Source organism: Euprymna scolopes, chromosome 22, assembly GCF_053919585.1.
Source record: "Euprymna scolopes isolate OS-2025 chromosome 22, ASM5391958v1, whole genome shotgun sequence".
Lineage (NCBI taxonomy): Eukaryota > Metazoa > Mollusca > Cephalopoda > Sepiida > Sepiolidae > Euprymna > Euprymna scolopes.
In genome coordinates this window covers 68475400-68483236 of record NC_136503.1, presented here as the reverse complement: position 1 = coordinate 68483236, position 7837 = coordinate 68475400, and the positions used below count along the sequence as shown (strand labels likewise).

Genomic DNA, 7837 nt, shown 5'->3' with positions numbered 1-7837 from the left:
TGGTAAAGGGGAAATACCTCAGTCACAGCCGAGAAGAGAACTTCATAGGAATAAGGGTCTTCTTGCAATATGATAGGATTACCAAAGAAATACCTCCCCTTTGAATTGTTATCACCTAAGGCAATTATTAATGTTCAAATCTACTCTCAGCAATTACAGCGTTTCAACCAATCTTTGAGGAAAAAGACTTGCTCTCATGAATCGAACAGAGGTAATGTGTCATCAAGAAAATTCCTCATCCACCCTATTCTCCGTACCTTGTTCCTTCAGACGTCTCTTTGTTTCATAGCTTACAAAATCATTTGAAAGGAACAGCTTTTGTAACGCAGAAAGATGTTGAAACTGGCATTTGCAAGTTCTTCGATTGTAAGCCAAAAGGATTTTACAGTGCTGGAATTAATAAGCTTGTCATAGATAATCAGGAAAAGTATATTTATGATTAAATCTTTTAAAAAAATGTAACATGTCGTCACTTCCTTCCTTTTTTCATAAATTTAGACAGAACGTATGAGATGACCTGAGATTATGCAACCCCTAAATAATCTAATATCATTATTAATTATCATTGTCAATATTTCGATGAATAAATGCTGTAACACAGACTTTATTGTTTATTTTACCTTGGTAAATATATATTTCTTTAGTTTGGATAATTTTCAGCATCACCATGAAATATCATTTTTGTCCACACAGGACATTCATCTCTTTCTTTTACGGTAGTTTCACCCAGTGCTTTCTTGGCCTCTACATTTTTTGTATTTTGGCTTTTCTTTATATATATATATATATATATATATATATATATATATATATATATATGTGTGTGTGTGTGTGTGTGTGTGTGTGTGTGTGTGTGTGTGTGTTGCTCATGGGATGAGTTAATTGAAAAAAAAATTATCAATTCACTAATAAAATCTCCAAATTTAAATTTCATTAATCCATTCTGAAAATGGTTGATCTATTTTGAAGTTGATTGATTTTTTTCAGTTGAAAATAAATACATTTGGAATTTTATTATTATCATTTTGAACTTGAAATGGTATAGAATTCTCATGCTGATTGTGTTAAAAGGCCTTTACATTCTTTTAGAGTCTGCAAAAAGGTTTCGAATTTACTATTTGCGATTAATAAGTTTTGAGAAGAAATTTGATTCACGGAGTCTTGCTTAGATGGGGTCTAATGACTATGTGTCACACTAAAGGTAAACATGATACTTTAGATTTTGTAAGTAGATATGCTCATATTATAATGCAGTCGAGTTGAACAAACAGTAGTTTCGCGTGAGATAATAAGATAACTCGCAACAATAAAATCACTCATTAGAAAAATATAAAATATGATTTTATTTCTCGCTTTGTGTTGCCGTTTTCAGTCGGTAGACAAAAGGAAGGATTCCCACAATACAATTCAGTGGCATACCAATAGCTACTTAAATTCTTCTCTTTCGTCTCGCTTGTTTATATCAACCTGTCTTCTTGCAGTTGTTTAACCCCGGCAGCTATGAAGTCAACTACTAGAGCTGTTCACCTAAAGCGACGTCCGTTTTGACAGATCTGCACTCAATACTCGGGATTTTAGCCTGCCGTGTGTGTGTGTGTGTGTGTGTGTGTGTGCGTGTGCGTGTGTGTGTGTGCACAGTCTCAACACGCGACAATTTTATGCTCCCAAACATCAATTAAAATGCTCTAATAGAAACTGACATCTGGAGAATATGTATTCATTTAATGAGTTAAAATCTCCCAATTTTACACGGAGCACGTCCACCGTTTTTTTACTGAACTTTTTATAAAACTAAATTGAACTAAATATAGAATATATAAATATATTTCTTAGAACTGCACGCCTGTGGAACTCTGTTCCGTCTGCTTGCTTCCCATCGGACCACAACTTGGATGTCTTCAAGTCCAACGTTAACAAATTCCTAATGAACCGCCCCCTTAAGTAAACACTTCATCAAATCTCCACACTAACGTAATGTACTTGCAATAACCCTTATCCCTGAGTGGCTTCCGGGCCTTGATAAGTGGTGATCACTGTGTAAAAAAAAACAAAAAAAAGACATGTTATGATCCATAACGTCTAATCATTAATTAAATAGATGAGTGAATGTTGTACATACAAACATTTAAATGCAGAAACAGCTAAGGCTACAAAGATAGAAACACAGCTTCAGTTTGTATAGTTTTTTTAACACAACACGTACCGGCAAGAGAATGAACGTTCTATTGTTCGTTTCCGTTTGATCCAATAAATACAGCATCAGTCTATAAACATTTTTGAGCATGAGTCGTACCTTGCGGGGAAATGGACGTTTCATTCATTTTTTTATGTCCATTCTGCGGAAATACGGCTTCGTTTGAGATTCGTGATACACGCCCACTTCCGGTTATTCAATACATGCAACATTAACAATTCAACGAATTTCCAATGTCTGACATAGATTTTTGTTCTCGTTACGCATTACAATGCCGCCAGCTCCGTTTTGTTTTGCTGAGAGCCGTCACTGTTTCAAATTCATTGAATACAAATAACCGATGTTATCCAATGGGCAATTGAAAACCGCTTCTTTAATACGATATGTTATGTTTAAGATAATAGATATGAACTCACTCACGAACCTAGATACACGGAAACACACCCACGCATATATATATATATATATATATATATATATATATATATATATATATATATATATATATACAGCCTACAGAAAATGGACTCTGATTTATGAAAGTATGATAGGTTATGAAAAGGAAGGGTTGTAAATAGATAACTTCGAATTTGGGGGTATCAAAGCCAAAGCAAAATATGATGAAAGTAAAAATGAAATAGATAAACCTCATAATTTATTATACCATACCTGTTCATACTTAAACACTTTTCACAATATTCTGTGGATCTATATTAGAAAACCTTGTTAAACTTTGTGACATATTTTCATTCTATGGAGGTCAGGTGCGAACGAACACTCTATAATTTTATTATACCATATTTTTTCAAACTGAAACATAATTATCAAAGTATACTTACGCAGATAGTTAAAGAAAGTCTTATTAAAGTGTGTGCCTATTTCCATTCTATGGAGGCCAAGCGCGAACGCAGACCCCACAATTTTATTATACTATCCCTATTTAAGTTAAAACATACTTATCAAAATATTATTATGTACATCTATATCAAAAATACTTGTAAACGTTTTTTTTTTTTAAATTTTTTATTTCCATACTTTGTGGACCAGGCGCGAACGCTGACCCCGCAATTTTAATGAACCATCGTTCTGCCAGATCAAACATACCCATTCCTGTGTCTCGATACATCTTCTATCATTATATGTAATCAGTTTTTTTTTAAATAATCAACCATATAAGAGCCTATTCGCGACCAGACACACAAACACACAAACACACACAGACATTCAGCTTTATATATATATATATATATATATATATATATATATATATATATATATATATATATATATATATAGCGAAAATGGTAATGAGTAAAAACCTGAGGAGAATGCTCAATAGTATTTCAGAACAAATATGTGTTTTCTTTTTTCATTATCGTTTATCTGTTTAATTACAGACGTTTCGGTTGCCGAATCATATTTATGATCCAGCAACTTCGTCAGACTTTACAGAAAATCTTCTGTTAAGTCTGACGAAGTTGCTGGATTGTAAATATGATTCGGCAACCGAGACGTGTGTAACTAAACACTTAAAACGATAATAAAAATAAAGCATATATATATATATATATATATATATATATATATATATATATATATATATATGAAATAATTAATAAAACATGTTAAAAACACTTTAAAAAGAGTTTTAAAAACATATTTAAAAATGTAAAAAAGTAAACACAAATGAAGTTCATTATCCTTAATCCGCGGAACTTCGAAAGAAATAATTTCCTTCTAATCAGAGGGTAGGAATTAGAAAAATGCGGAATCGGATGTTGCCTGCAAAGTATTAGTTAGACTACAAGTAAACTATAGACCTTACTTGTTAAAAAAAATAGTGAAGCAGAGGCAATGGGGGGGGGGGGGAAGAAAAATACTTTCACGTGAATGGATGGTCGGGTGAATTAGTAGATTATTCAATAAAGGTAAAATCTGAGAAAAGTTGGTTAAATGTCAATATCCACACATAAAAATAGAAAGGAATCGCGTTACTGGAAGATATTTCGACGTCATCATAATGGCAGAAAAAAATATTATTAAAAGAAAGATAAATATTAAGACGCTTCTGTCGAGACCTACTTTTTAAATACAAATTATATATATATATATATATATATATATATATATATATATATATATATATATATATATACTAGCGGGGGTACCCGGCGTTGCCTGGGTTTTTGGTGGTGTGTATTTAGGAGGGGGGCCCTATTTTAATATTATAAAAAACACGATGTTATAAAAAGTAAGAAAAACCACAACAAAGCAAAACCGCGAACAAATGTAAAAAAGGGGGAGAAGGTGTAAAAGAGGAAAAAAGGTTTAGGTAGGAAGACAGGCTCGAACCCGAAGCATCGAGGCTAAGGCGGAAAAAATGGCTGAAACGTTATCTCTACACCAAAGAGACACACAATTGAGAGCGGATAAAATTAACCCTTTAAAAACACTTGCAGGTGGTTGAAACTAACGTCCACTTTTTCTAGGTCAAACATGACGTCATTGTCGTAGTAGCAGGAGGAGGCCGAGTTTAGGGTGAAGGAACACCCCCTCCACACACACACACATACACACACACACACACACATTTTAGCTTATATATTTATAGATGCCCTCCGCCCTGGTTTAGCTAATATATGATGCGTGAAATTGAAAGGAACAAAAAACAAAACGGACGTGAAAGAATACCAAAGGAAAAAAAAGAAAAACAAAACACAAAAAGACAAAATTAATTAAATTTATTTAAATCTAATTATAATAAATTTATAAATAATTATATAATTGATAATTATAATAAATTAATTAAATCTATTTAAATCTAATTTTTTAAAAATTTATTTAAATCTAATTTTTTTTTGTTTTGTTTTAATGGAAAATCAAAATTCAAACACCCACCTCTTATGTATTTATTAGATTTTATTTATTTATTTTTCTTTGTTTCAATGAAAAAGTAAAAAAACGAACAAATAAAACCAGAAAACTGACCGCGTTTTTAATTTTTTTTAATGTTGGTCGCTGTTAACCAATTTGAACGTCGTCTGATTCCAATATCGATAGCGTAGTAGTAATTGTGCTAATGAAACTCTCAGAAATGCAATGTATAGAAATAAATAATGAATAAGTAACACATCTGAAAATAGGAAGTCAGCAGTAAATAAAATATTAAATCGACTAATTGGTGCAAGATTTGAAGAACGCTGGCGGCTGACTGCTAAAGTTTCTTGTAAAAACTGGGCTCCAATGTTAGTTCGTTTCGTTTAATTAATCCTTCGAATCGCACCCCCACCCACCCACCTACAAAAATAGAAAAAATATAAAAGGACATAAAAAAAGTGGAAAAAAGAAGAAGAAAGTTATAAAATGGCACAAGTAACCCACAGAATAATTGAAATGTAAAGTCGCGTTTCACCCGACGGAAAATATCAATCCATATTTTTTAAGCAACTAAGAACTCAAACCGGTGTTCCTCGTATATTCCCCTGTGGACTTATCCACAGCGGTGCTAAGTGGTCGCGGGCGGAGTATGAATCGAATAGAGAGAAAAGAGTTTACAACTTCTATTGATTCTAACCGATTGTGGCAGTGAACTCTCACCGGAAAAAATATAGAAATGTACGAATATCAAGGAACTGTAATGGTAGTAGGGCTATAGCACACCTCAATCTACGGTCAAACTCACACGGGAAAAATGAGTTCATTTTATTTATATAGAAGATAGAATAGATAGAAGAGAAGAGAAGAAGAAAAAGAAGAGAAGAGAAGATATATATATATATATATATATATAAGAGGTATATTTGGTAAATAAAACAGAGAAAAGGTGCTAGATTCATTGGTAGAGCGAAATATGTTTTAGCATTTCAACCTCAGATATATTTGCTTAAATCATTACAAGACTGTTTCTATAAACAAATTATCCAGCCTATGTCATCAGACAATTAAAGCCAAATAAATTGTAAGAAAAAGATTTCTGATTACATATGGATATTAAAAATCAAGAGTTGGAGTATTGGGTAGAGAGGAGAGAAGGGGAGGAGAGAGAAAGAAAGGAGGAGGAGGGATGGTATGAGATGAAAAGTGTATTTTAATAAAATAAAATGAGAAATTAATCAAACCATGGGAAATGCTGCTTTCTCATGCTAGTGGCCAATTTATAGCCATTGCTTTTTATTTCGCTCTTTTCTAACGTTGCAAAGGAAAGATCTGCAACTTTTAGATATCTTGCAATTTCTGAATTTCTGTGTTCCACTTTTATAGGCACTGTTACTGCGTGCCATTTCATTTTATAAGCTAGAGTAATACTTGTCATGGGATCTTCTGAAAGAAAAACATTAATTAATATATATTTAATTGAAATTAGAAAACTATAAGTGTCCTCAAATACCTTACGCACCCTGTATAAAAAAAGGCTTCCTTCAGTCTTGACAAACTATGGATACCCACTGCAAGGGTGCCTGCGCGTAAAATTTTTGTGGAAAGAGTTGTGCAATCTCAAACCGCACATGTCCTGAGTCGACCTTATTGAATACCAGTGTCAAGTGGAGATTCAGGATCACTGGAAACAAAGCCGGGATAAACCGGAAGCATATAGCGCCTAGAATTCACAAATGGTCACCCATGTGGTACTACCCAGGCTCAACGTTGCTTAACTTCGGTGATCTGACGAGAACCGATGTGTCAACGTGATTATGCCGTATATACAGACAGACACAACAGCAGACAGACAAACACACACACGCACACATATAATTTTTTCCTCAGAGAGAAACAACATGGCTGACGAGAGCCTAACATCATTTACGTTTTACCATTAACTGGTCCCCTTTATGTTGGGCTTGAAACCGACGGTACCAATGTTTTTTTCTGAACTTCTGTACTATTTAAGAAATAAATATTAAGCTCTTATATCGAAAAAGTTTTTTCTTTGTAATCGAGCACTTTGTTGGAATTCTTTCCCCCCAAAACAGTAAACAAATATATATATATATATATATATATATATATATATATATATATATATATATATATATATATATATATATATATGCCTATCTTCTAATTAAGCAATCTTTTATCATATTTCCTTTTTTTTTCAGTCCCCCTTCACTTGTATAAAATCTTCTAAGCCGGTGCTTACATCGTACTTGCGTCTCTATCAACCCTTTTTCTTCTTTCATATCTATTTATAAATTCTGGTAACCAACAACTTATCTGATTAATCATTGCAAGATTTCACCAACAACTACCCCGAATATATCAATCTTTATTACTCCCTCCCCCTTTCTCTTATTAGAGTTGGACATCATATGGCTTTAATTAAAATAAAAAAGCTTGCCTTTTTTTTTTCTTTTTTAAAGCATATCTCTACGAAATCATAAGTTTGGTTTAACCGATGAAAGTCATCATTTGACCGAATGTTATCGTCGTAACCATGTAATATGCCTAAAATTATACATATATATATATATATATATATATATATATATATATATATATATATATAATTTTAGTTAAATTTGAACTCAACCTCAGATCAAAAGTCTCAAACTCAAATCCAACTGTTCTCTTCTCTCTGCACTTTCCACACTGACGCCCAAAATAAAGAAGACGGCTCTTTTATAGAGAGACCCAACCACATTT

At 32.6% G+C, this 7837-nt stretch overlaps 1 pseudogene; it reads right to left on the bottom strand.

Annotated features, from left to right (window-relative positions):
* Positions 1 to 6779: 6779 nt before the first annotated feature.
* Positions 6780 to 6896, bottom strand: LOC145244010 (5S ribosomal RNA; annotated as a pseudogene).
* Positions 6897 to 7837: the final 941 nt, after the last annotated feature.